Raw genomic sequence first — 12570 nt, forward strand, 5'->3', positions numbered from 1 at the left:
TGAGGTGGGCAGGGTGGAGAGGCTGCCAGAAAGGGAACACCCCCTCCTCACCTCTCTCTGTTCTAAGCTCCAACTAGCCTACTATCCAGGCCAACAGATGCCTACTGAGAAGCCCCAAGACTCCCTGGCTACCGAGGGACCCCTGTGGGTCAGCTGGCCTCTAGCTTCCAGTCTGGTCTTGACAGCTGCCTCCTCCATTTCCTCCCCAACAGGAGGGTGGGGGTGAGTTGGGAGGGCAGCCACAGTATGGACTCTGCAGCCACTGGGGCCTTGGGAAAACCTGGTTCGAGGAAATTTCAAAGGGAAATACCCACCTGGTCCCTAGCCAGGTAGTGCCCCCCCCCCCCCCCGGCAGGTAGGAGAAACCAGTTCTCAGAATTCTCATTTTCCTCAGCTCACTCTGCTCTTCCCAGTTTATTCCCCCAGACTTCTGCACTAGCTTCCTTATCCATGCTTCCTGAACCATTTGAGGTCTGGTCAGCCTGGTCCTCTGTCCTGGGGAGCTGTTAGAATTTCCCCTCCTCTGATTTCCTACACCTCAGCTGCTCCTTAGGAGCCTTCCATCAGCCCATCTGTGTGCCCTCCCTCCCTCAAAGCCCTCCCCTTTTCACATCCCTGTACAGATATTCAGGCTTTACATTCTATACCCTCTAGGCCTAAAAATGGGACTCCAGGGACCCACAACTGGGACCCAAAAGACTAGCTATCAAGCTTTGGAAGCCTCTGGCTCAGTGCTGCTGACCGCTAGCGCCATCCTGACTTTGGTAGTGACTGGGGATGGAGGTTGCTACTTAGGCCAACTTGAGAAAAAATGAGAAGTAATTGAGGGGGTGCTGGGGAAGGCACTGGTTTTCCTGGAATGACGAACTAGCAGACAGGACTACTAAGGGAAAACTTAGGGGGAGGGACTAAGGGATGCTTCTAGTTCCTTTTAGACCACACACCACAGATAAAAATACGCGCTCTGTACCATCCACGCAAGGCCCCCATCATGCCGGTATTGGCATGGTTTCCTTTCTCAGGTATTCCTGGTGTCACACGTTCTCTACTATATGGCTCTGCTGTCCTAGCCATAGTTGGTTGCACCAGGATGGGCACCTGGGCACAGACTTCTACTTGATCCCAATATCCTCCCCTTTTGTTAAAGAACCTCAGTGATTAGCTGGCTGGCAATGTACCCAGTTAACATAGAACATCTCCCAACCTCACTTGCTGGTAAGCGTGGCCAAGTGACTACATTTTGGCCAATGAGATGTAAGTGGAATTCATGTGTAGAACTTCTGATAAGTCTCTTTACAGGGGAAAGGGGGAGTGCCCTTTGATTTGTCCTCTTCACAGTGCTGCTTGAAGTGTGAAGAGGATGGGCTCATCCTGTACTGCCTCTGCCTCCACACTTCCTTTACCAAAAACAGAAATGCTTATCCTGTTGAAGCCCCTGTTTTTCAAGTCTTTGTTCCTTGCAGCCTAACGTGGTCTTAAGTGTTAAATCTCCTGACTCAGAGCGAGCTAGAGTCCTGTGGGGTGGTCTAATGTGAGAGGCCGCCAGTGATGGGTGCTCTATCCCGGACAAGACTGCTGACCCAGTGAGGTCCTCTCTTGGAGGGGCTGAGCGGGAGACAGGAGCAGGATCAGTGGGGAGGTAGTATGAGAGAAGTCGGGAAACAGGAGCCATAAGGCAGCAGAATCTCAGAGGAGAGAAGCAGAGGGAGTCAGCTGGTAGCTACAAGAATATCAGAAGCCGGGTGGCTCAGTGGTTTAGGGGTGGCTCAGCGGTTTAGTGCCTGCCTTGGGCCCAGAGCATGATCCTGGGGTCCCGGGATCAAGTCCTACATCGGGCTTCCTGCATGGGGCCTGCTTCTTCCTCTGCCTGTGTCTCTGCCTCTCTCTCTCTCTCTCTCTCTCACTCTGTCTCTCATGAATAAATAAATAAAATCTTAAAAAAAAAAAAAAAGAATATCAGAAGCCAAGCAGGGAAAAGCCAAATCTGCAGAAAATCAGAGCCACAGGATGAGGAGCAGCTGGCACTTGAGGAGACCCCAGGTTAACCTGGTCACCAGAGTCATGGTATATATTGGGCATCATTCCCATTCTCCTAGAGATCCTAGTTTTCAGGTATGTTCTTTCAATGAGTATCTGAGGTCACTTGAGTCTCAGTCTACCTTTTGGCCTGAAGGAATCTCATCTATTCATCTCATGCACGTTAATCAGACCACAGCCATGGCCAGACAAGAACGAGCCCTTTTGGCAGGACAATGGGTCAGTGGGTTCAGGACAGGTCCAGAAATGACCACCACACAGAGGTGCCCGGCCGACCTGACTCTCAATCTAGCTTTGTCCCTCCTGAGAAGTAGCAGGGCACCTAGCCACCCACGGCGAGACTATGACACATCCCACTAGTGCCACCAAGCCGAGCTGCCTGGGGTGGGAATGGAGTGACGGGGGAACAGGAAGGAGCCTTGGACACACGTGGCCTTGGGTTTTCACTCAGATGCCACCCTCTCACCACCTGCCTGAGTCTCGGGACCTCACATGTCTCAAGGGTAAACCTGAGGAGGACACAGCGTCGCACAGGTCTGCGCAAGGATGAGGACAGGGAAGCAGCCCAGCGCCTAGTACGTGTAGGTGCTTCACCAAAGCTTACGTGTCTTTCCTTCCAGGGGTTGGGAAAGAAGATCTGGATCCTCATCCTTTCTGAACGGGAAAGGTGAGAGGGCTGGTCGCACAGACCCCAGGAGACACGTAGTCTTTTCCTGCAGCTTCTAGAACAGCAGTGGGGCACAATGAGGCCACCACAGCCAGCCTTTTCTAAAAGGCCATCATCTGGATTTACTTTCACATTCTTTATTTTTTTTTTTTTTTTTTTTTTTTTTTTTTAAACTATTGAAAATCTGGATTATAGGACATGTTTTTTTTTTTAATTTTTATTTATTTACGATAGTCACACACAGAGAGAGAGAGAGGCAGAGACACAGGCAGAGGGAGAAGCAGGCTCCATGCACCGGGAGCCCGACGTGGGATTCGATCCCGGGTCTCCAGGATCGCGCCCTGGGCCAAAGGCAGGTGCCAAACCGCTGCGCCACCCAGGGATCCCTTCACATTCTTTAAAATAAATGTGTATGATTTATAAACTTTTGCCAAGCAGTTTTACATACATAACAGGCTCTGCATTCTATTACAGGTTTCTTAAGTATGGTTGTAAACTTACATTAGGATATTAGGCTGTAATGACAAATGCAGCCCTCTTACATAAAACCCCAATTCTCCAAACAGTAGAATATTTGCTTAATGAAAAGAGTTTTACAGGCTCTCCAGACTCCCAGCTCATCTTTATTCTGGTCCTTAGTTTAGAGACTAAGAGAAGAGAGAAATCTCTCTCTCTCTCTCTCTCTCTCTCTCTCTCTCTCACACACACACACACACATGCATGCACTCACTTCCTCATTTTTTCAACAAAAACTCTGATGTGGGCATCATTGTGGCCAAAGGCTATGAGTATTCATGCACACACATACACACACACATGCACATGTGTGTGCACACACATTTCTGAAGGAGGCTTATGAGAAAAATCTGGTATGTCTTGGAATTTTGCTTCTTTTCAATTATAGCTCAATAAAAATGTCCTCATAAAAATTCTAGGTAAGCAATCGCTTTGCCAGCAGGATGGGGCTACCCACATCCCAGAGAGGCCTGCCTGGTGAGACTGGGGGTGAAGGGCAGGGAGCCAAAGGTGGTTCCTTCACCATCCCTCCACCCCCTTATCCTCATACACACGTACCACACACACAACGAATTCCTCTAAGGAACAGGGAACAGCCTATGCTATTGGAGGAGGTAGAGGGAAGCTTCCTTTCTTTTCTCTTTTAAGATTTTATTTATTTATTAATGAGAGCACAAAGAAAGAGGCAGAGACATGGGCAGAGGGAGAAGCAGGCTCCCTGTGGGGAGCCCGGTGCAGGACTTGATTCCAGGACCCCAGGATCATGACCTGAGCCAAAGGCAGATACTCAACCACTGAGCCACTCAGGCATCCTGGAAGCTTTCTTTCTGAAGCCTCTTTAAGTCTGTCCAGCTGAGAGGCCAGCAGGGGCATATTATTTGGGGCCTAATATTTTGAAAATACTGTACAGCTGTGTTTTTCGTTGCTCTCTGCCATTGCCAAGTTCCCTAGAAGTAGAAGTAGCAGAGAAAATATAGGACACCAGTTAGACTTGAATTTCAGATAAGCAACAAATAATTTTTTAGTATATATATATGTCCTAAATATTGCAAAGAACGTACTTATGCCAAAAACCCTACCTGGAAGTCATTTTGTCAGTATGGCCCCAGGGAAATGGGAAAGGCAGGCCATATCCTCTAGGAGGAGGCTCAGAAGATATTCTGGTAAGGAAAGCAAAGCAAGTGGATGGTTGAAGAAGACTGAGGAAGGGGAGCTGGCAGTGAGGCCTACAGATGGGGACCTCCACTGGGTAAGACAGTGTCCCAGGGACAAAGTGAAAAGGGGGGCACTTAACTCTTTTACCCACTTGGGCATCTAGAAGGAAATCATTTCATCCAACATCAGGAGCAGCCAGGCTCAAGGGGTCCCACAGCATGAAGACCCCCACCCCACCTTGCCTCTTGCAGTAAGCCCTGAGGTACATCCATTATCCATGTCGGGGAAGAGAGAATTCTGAGAACTTGAGCTTTTAACTGGGAAGAGACTGAGATATTATTATTTAGCAAAATGAAGAGTCCTGAATTCCCAGCAGGGTGGGTGTGCCTTGTGGGGGAGATTAGATGAGAGAATGGACAATAAAGGTCCCTCACTTTCCTTGTACATCCCAGTGAAAAGAAGGACAGCAATCTGAGGGCAGTGACATAGCATATCTTGTTGTAACTTTTCCTTCACTTTCTAGAACACCACCTAGCACATAGCAGGTGCTATATGGGGATGGGCAGAGTGAGTGAATTTTCAACCCACTGTAATTCAAACCCCCTACAGTGATGAGGGTCTCCCTGGGTCTGGGCTGTACTCTGTCCCCAAGATGTGCCTCAGGGACAGTGTGAGACCATGTACACAGGCACCGAAGGAGTAAGTTGCTTAATAAAACATGAACTTCTTTCCTAACTCAATCTATTAGCACCTTATGCTGGGATAAGTTACATCACCAGGGTCAGAAAGCCGTTGTTGAAACAATACTCATTCTATGCTAGCGTCTGTGTTAAATAAACACTTTATATCATTCATTTATTCCTGAACACACTAACCCCTCAAAGTCAAAGCTTTCAGGTGATCCTTTATAATTCACCATCAAAATGTCCTTAGAGGGGCGCCTGGGTGGCTCAGTCGGTTAAGCGTCTTCCTTCAGTTCAGGTCAGGATCCCGGGATCAAGCCCTTGCTCAGTGGGGAGTCTGCTTCTCCTTCTCCCTCTGTCTCTCACTCTGCTCGTCTTCTCTCACTCTCTCTCAAATAAATAAATAAAATCTTTAAACAAAACAAATCTAGAGTCTCGCTCACTTCTCACACATGGCCACAACCATCCTTGACCAAGCCACAGGCACCTCTTGCCTGAACAACCAGAATAGCCCCCTCACTGGTTCACCTTTTCTTTACCACATTCCATTCCCCATATACCAGTCCAAATGTTCTTTAAAAATAGATCACGTAAGCACCCTCCCTAGAATAAATTCCAAACTCTTTCACCCTGGCTGCAAGGCCTTGTGGTTATAGGCTCTCTCATCTGCTAATGCTCTCTCCCTCACTCTCTGTAATGCAAGCACTCTGGCTTTTGAATGCATTAGGGTAGGTTGCTGTAACAGCCCCCCCTCCCCCAAATACGATGGCTTAAATGGACGGCTGTTTCTTTCTCTCTCACATCATTGTACAGAGGTCGGTGGGCAGTCCAGATGGGCAAGGGGACTTGGTTTCAAGAGGTCACATAGGGACCCAGGTTCCTTCCACCTCATTGCTCTGCCATCCTTGAGAGTCTTGTTCTCGTCTGCTGGGTGGAACACCTCTATGTTCTATGTTTTTCCACTGTTGCTACTTCCTAGGTACTTCAACATTATTTATATGTTCCCTTAATCCTGCTCACACTCTGTATGTAATCCCTTCCTTAGCATCTTTTCATGTAGGGCACCTGGGTGGCTTAGTGGTTGAGCATCTGCCTTTGGCTCAGGTCATGATCCTGGGGTCCTGGGATCAAGTCTCACATCGGGCTCCTGTAGGGAGCCTGTTTCTCCCTCTGCCTATGACTCTGCCTCTCTCTGTGTCTCCCATGAATAAATAAATAAATAAATAAAATCTTAAACACACACACACAACCCCCCCCCCCCGCCCGATCTTTTCGTGTAAACCATCCCTGATGAACTCTGCCCTTTGTTGGATCCTGACTGATCAGGGTACACAATGTGTCAAAGTCAATCCCTTCCTAAAATTGAGCTCACTCCAGCTGATAGGATTAGCTCAAGGGACTTGTCTTGACTAAACTGTTGTGGGTTGGCTAATGCCTGTCACTGAACAAAACTTCATAACGGTATGAGGTCACATTACTCTCAGGCAACAAGTATTTATTGAGTGCCTACTGGGTCCATAACTGACAAGCATATTATCATGAGATGCTCCCATCCAACCTTCTTCCCCCAGTGCCAAAGTGGGTCTTCTCAGAGCATTTTTACAGCTGCTTTGCTCTTCTGGGCAACCCTTGGCCCTTGCGCACCCCATCACAGTCCTTACTCACTGAGCTGTCAGTGTTCACTGGGATCTCTGCTTTCTTACTGGACAGTGAATTCACCCAAGGAAGGTCCTGATTCCCAGCCTCCCTGTTCTGCCACCTGCTTCTAGAACAGTCTGGACACAGAGTAGGGTGTCACCTCAGTAAATGTTGGCTCCCAACATTTTGTTAATTTAATCCTTTTTAAGGACTTTTTAATCCATCCGGTGAGCATTAACATAAAATTAACCAGTTAGAGAATGAGAACAAGAACAGCAATGACTAGAATGTATTCGTTGCTTCTTCTAAGCCAAGAGCTTTGTATGCATTATCTTCTATAACCTGCACAATAACCTATAGGTAAGGTCCTGTTATTATTTCCAATGTACAGGCTCAGCGAAGTTAAGGGACTTGCACCAGCTCAGGGCTCAGTGGCAGGGGTAGGATTTGAACCTAAGTCTTTATGCTTTGAAAGCACATGCTCTTCCCTCTTTTGCTTTCCTGCTTCCCACACATGAGTAATCACACTGTCAAGCCTCATCAATGCCACTTTGATCTACTAATGGGCCGTGAAGAGGGAAGTGCCATCTATCTGTAAAATCAACAAGTCCTGGCATGAAGACAGAGGTACTAATAGAGACACAAGTTCCCCGTTTGCTGAGGTCACTGACAGACTTGCACGGGCTCAAATGGCATTCAGCCTTCTGGGAAAGGGAGGAGTTTGGGGGACCCCCGCCCACTGCCCAGGCCCTGGGTCCTAAGGGCTTCAGAGCCCCCCAGCAGGAGGCGGGCAGCAGGCATGCTCAGTGTTTTGACAGCCAGGGAGATAAACAGAGGTATCGGTTTCAGTTAAACATCCCTGGTGCTTAGACCTTCTCTCCAAACACAATGTCCTCACATTGCTTGGCTATCAGAGTCAAGAGTGACAGCTTCACAACTGATGTGGACAGCCAGCTGCCTGCAAACTCCGGGCGAGCGGCAGATAACTCTAAGGCCTCTGTACAATAGGCTTCAGGAAATGGGGACAAGTCATGCTGGGAGGAGGGAAGGTCTGTGGTCATCCAATGGGAAGGAGGCAGGTCACGCCTGGGAAGAAGGGCAATGGGAGTTCCATCCCATATTCCCATCCCCACACCACCTTGTCTCATCCTCAGAGATCTAGACCTGGGCTATCTGGCATGCAACCCATCAGCCCCCTGGGGCTATTGAGCACTTGAAATATAGCCAGTCCAAGTTGAGGTGTTGCTGCAAGTGTTTTAAAATCTGTGTGTAAAACACAGATTTCAAAGACTTTGTACGGAAGAAAGAATGTCAAATATCTCATTGAGTTTTCATATTGATTACGTGGTGAGATGATAATATTTGGGGTATAGTAGGTTAAATAAAATATTTTATTAAAATTAATTTCATCTGTTTATTTTTACTCTCTAATGTGGCTACCAGAAAATTTTCAATTGTATACATGGCTTGCATTATATTTCTGTCGGACAGTGCTGCTCTGGAGGATCAAAAATGAAATGCAATCGAACTTAAAGTGAACAAATGTAAATATTTTTATCAAAATGCAAATTAAATGAAAACAATAGAAAAACAAAATTACTTCCATGTATATTTTCAAGATAGTTCTTTTTCTAAAACATCCAAAGTTGCTATTAAAAATAAAAGGATGAATACATAATTATTGAATCTCAAAAGTTTTATTTTATTTTATTTATTTTTTTTTTGAATCTCAAAAGTTTTAAATAAAAATTATCTAAATGTACCTGAAAGCCTTAGCTGATTTCTTCGAAAGTTCTCCTAAACTATTGTTATAAAAATAAAAGTATTTAAAAAATAAAATAAAATCACTGAGAATTCTAGTAGCCAATGTAAAGAATCGACATTATGCGTCACACTTATTACATCTGGATGTACCTACCTATACCTAAAAGAATACTATGAATTGTTTAAGATACCAACATATTATTCAGTTATTGTGTAACAGTTGTGACTATCACACTGATTCTGGATCCCTTCAAAAACCCCAAAGCAGAGCATAGAGATAACATAGGCACTCACCACTACCAGATTTTTGTATTGGGTGGACGACTCGGTAAGCCAAATAAGCCATCTTTTCTCTCACCTAAGCACTTCCACAGCTCAGATCCTCCCCATACCCCAAGGTTAGCAGCAACACAATCCACTAACCTGCATGGAATTCAGACTCAGTTACCTTTTGTTTTGAGAACACAGAGCAAGAATGGTGTCAATCACAAAAGTGGCTAGAGCTTCGTGTCATATACTTGACCAGTGCCGAAGCCAAGTGAAAGAGGTGCCCACATATCCTTTTTTTTAAAATATTTTATTTATTTATTTGAGAGAGAGAGAGAGAGAGAGCATACACAACTGGGGGTGGGGAGGGTCAGAGGGAGAGGGAGCAGACTCCCCACTGAGCAGGGAAACTGACACCGGGTTCCATCGCAGGACCTTGGGGTCGTGATCTGAGCCAAAGGCAGACACCCAACAGAGTCACCCAGGTGCCCCACCCATGTATCCTTTTTATTCCTAAAGTTACGTATAACAGAACTCACTCCTCTTGGTTTACAGACAAATGCATCTTACCAAAGTTTGGTGTTGTTGGGCCTTTGTTTGTTCTTAGCCCTTCCAATAGGTATGTAGTAGTGTGTCAACAATTACACGCTTGTGATATGCAGGGACCTCTAAAAACCAAGCTCAGGGCAGAGCTTCCTGTTTCCAGGGTCAAATGGACACTATTATTTAGGGGAGTCAAAAAATTCCCCTTTTGATTGATGACGTATCCAGGAGAACGCCTTGCAGAGGTCTCAGGCTTAGCTTGGGAGGTTGAGACTGAGAGGGAGCACCTGCTCTGCGTAATCAGAAGGGAAGAGGAATCTGGAGCCCCTTGAAAGACTCAGCTCGAGAGAGGAAGGTGAGAGACCAGGGATGGAAAAGAAGGAAATCTGGGGTCGCATCTACAGGGAGGAGCCTTGTGGACAGGGCAGGGACAGGGACAGAAGTCTGTGGAGGGAGAAATTCCCTGGGGAAGGGATCCAGCCAACCACCTTCTAAGAGCAGGAGACTGGATACTGAATTTGGAGCTGTCTCCTGCATTGTGCCACAGTCTCTTCTGCTGCACACAATGGCATTGGGTAGGTTATTTGCTTTGCTTTGTTTGTTTATTTTTTTAAAGATTTTATTTTTATATTTATTGAGAGAGAGAGAGAAAGAGCACAAGCAAGGGGATCCCTGGGTGGCGCAACGGTTTGGCACCTGTCTTTGGCCCAGGGCGCGATCCTGGAGACCCGGGATCGAATCCCATGTCAGGCTCCCGGTGCATGGAGCCTGCTTCTCCCTCTGCCTGTGTCTCTGCCTCTCTCTCTCTCTCTCTCTCTCTCTCTCTGTGACTATCATAAAAAAAAAAAAAAAAAAAAGAGCACAAGCAGGGGAAGCAGCAGAGCAGGGAGCCTGATGCAGGACTCGATCCCAGGACCCTGGGATCGTGATCTGAGCCAAAGGCAAAAGTTTAACCGACTAAGCCACCCAGGCGCCCTATTTTGCTTTGTTTAACAGGAAAGAAGAGAGAGACTTCTGGGAGGGCACAGGACTTATTGCGGTCATCAGACTACACACATCTGTTACGAAGGTGCGCCTTCCACCTTCTCTGGGTGGGAGCCCTCTTCCCAGGCTCTAGCTGGATTCAGTGTCCATGTAAACTCAGGTGTCCACAGAGCACTAGGAGCCTCTGGATCTTCTGGACTCAGGAAAGTCATGCATGAATCAAATCTCATGTACTGGTTTCCTGTTGCTGGTGTAACAAATTCCCTCAAACTCAGTGGCTTACAACATCACATTTATTATCTTACAGTCTGTAGGTCAGAAGGGCGACATGGGTCTCACGGGGCTAAAATCAAGGTGTTAGCAGAATAGCCTTCCTTCTGCAGGTTCTAGGGGAGAATCCATTTCCTTGCCTTTTCCAACTTGGCTGTGGCCCCTCCTTCCATCTTCAAAACCAGCAACAGGGATTTGAATTCTTCCCATACTGCATCACATGAGCCTCCCCTGCTGCCTCTCTCTTCCACTTTTAAGAACTTTGGGGATTACACTGGACCCACCTGAATGGTCCAGGGCACTCTCCCTATTTTAAAGTCAGGTGATTAGCAGCCTTGATTTCATCTGCAACTTTAATTCCCCTTTGCCTTGTAACAAGATACATTCACAGGTCCCAGGGATTCGGGCATGGACATCTTTGGCTGGGAAGGGCATTGGGCCAACCACACCTTGCCGCTGGCCCTAAGTGGGATTCTGATCCAGAGGAGCTGGGACAAGAGCAGTGCCTACCTGCATCTGAAAGTGGAGAAAGTCTGGGAGATTCTGGGGAAAAGAAGTTTGCTAATGAAAGTAACACGGGTCAGAGAAGTGGTGGTGGTGGTGGTGGTGGGGGGAAACCCATGTCAAAGGCTGACGTGGAAATTCCCAAGAAGCTACAAGGAACATGACAACTGTTTCTACAGATCGTACTTTACCTGCACAAGTGCGGCCTGCCATTGCACAGAGCCCTGACGGACTGGCCCCGGAGTTTGGAACAGGTGGAGACTCCCCCAAGTCCAGCTGATGGTTACCTGGCCCACTCCCAATCCGGCAGAATGGGTGTTTGTTGAGTCCACAGAAGACGACCTGGGGGAGAACCCATTGCCTGAGTTCTGCCCTTAGAGTTGTGCAGGAAGTGCTATTGTCGGGGCACCTGGGTGGCTCAGTCGGTTAAGCCTCTGACTCTTGATTTTGGCTCAGGTCGTAATCTCAGAGTTGTGATCTCAGGGTTGTGAGATCGAACCCTGAGTCGGGCTCCATGCTTCTCTTTCTGTCTCCTTCCTTCCCTTCTGCTTCTCCCCCTACTCCCACTCCCATTCCCTCATCTCTCTCTCTCTCTCTCTCTCTCTCTCTCAAGTAAGATAAATAAGAAAATCTTAAAAAGGGGGGAAACTGAGTGGCTCAGTCAATTAAACGACTCTTGATTTCAGCTCAGGTCATGATCTCAGTGTCCTGGGATCGAGCCCTGCATCAGGCTCCCCGTTCAGTGGGGAGTAGTCTTCGATTAACTACATGTGGGGTCTACCCTATGCAGGTGATACTCCAGCAACCCACCTAATTCTTTTTTTAAAAAAATATTTTATTTATTTATTCATGAGAGACACACACACACACACACACAGAGAGAGAGAGAGAGAGAGAGAGAGAGAGAGGCAGAGACATAGGTAGAGGAAGAAGCAGGCTCCATGCAGGGAGCCCGATGTGGGACTCCATCCCAGGACTCTGGGATCATGCCCAGGGTCGAAGGCAGATGCTCAACCGCTGAGCCACCTGGGCTGCCCCCACCTAATTCTTTTCTTGGCTTTATTTACTTGAATATCCTTCCTAGACAGTGTGAAATATTACCTCCCATTCTTATCAATCATCTATCCCAGATGTCTTTAGATATTTGATTTTTGTCCCCTGGTGAACCTACATCTTCAGAGGCCCCTTTTGCTTCCTTAACCTTTGACTTGTCTGGGGTTCGGGTATGGGCTGGGACCGGCCCTTCAAGGCTCCTAGCCAGACAGAAATCATCCTCCAATCTGTCGGTTCCAGCATCTCTGACTCCTTTAGTTCTTGGGGTAATTGTAGAAGGGCCTTTGACTCTGCTACTCTGACTCCAGCACTTGACAGTGAGGACATCTGGACCCTGACATTTTGACCTGACATTTTGACCTAAGGACCCTGACACTCAGGTCCTTAGTCTCTGCCTTGTGAATATTCTTTGCACCAAGAAATCAATGAAAGTTGAGTCTTTCAGCAGTTCCACAACGAAAAATTCTGGTAGAAACAATCACCCTCGAT

Source organism: Vulpes lagopus, chromosome 3 (assembly GCF_018345385.1).
Source record: "Vulpes lagopus strain Blue_001 chromosome 3, ASM1834538v1, whole genome shotgun sequence".
Taxonomy (NCBI): domain Eukaryota; kingdom Metazoa; phylum Chordata; class Mammalia; order Carnivora; family Canidae; genus Vulpes; species Vulpes lagopus.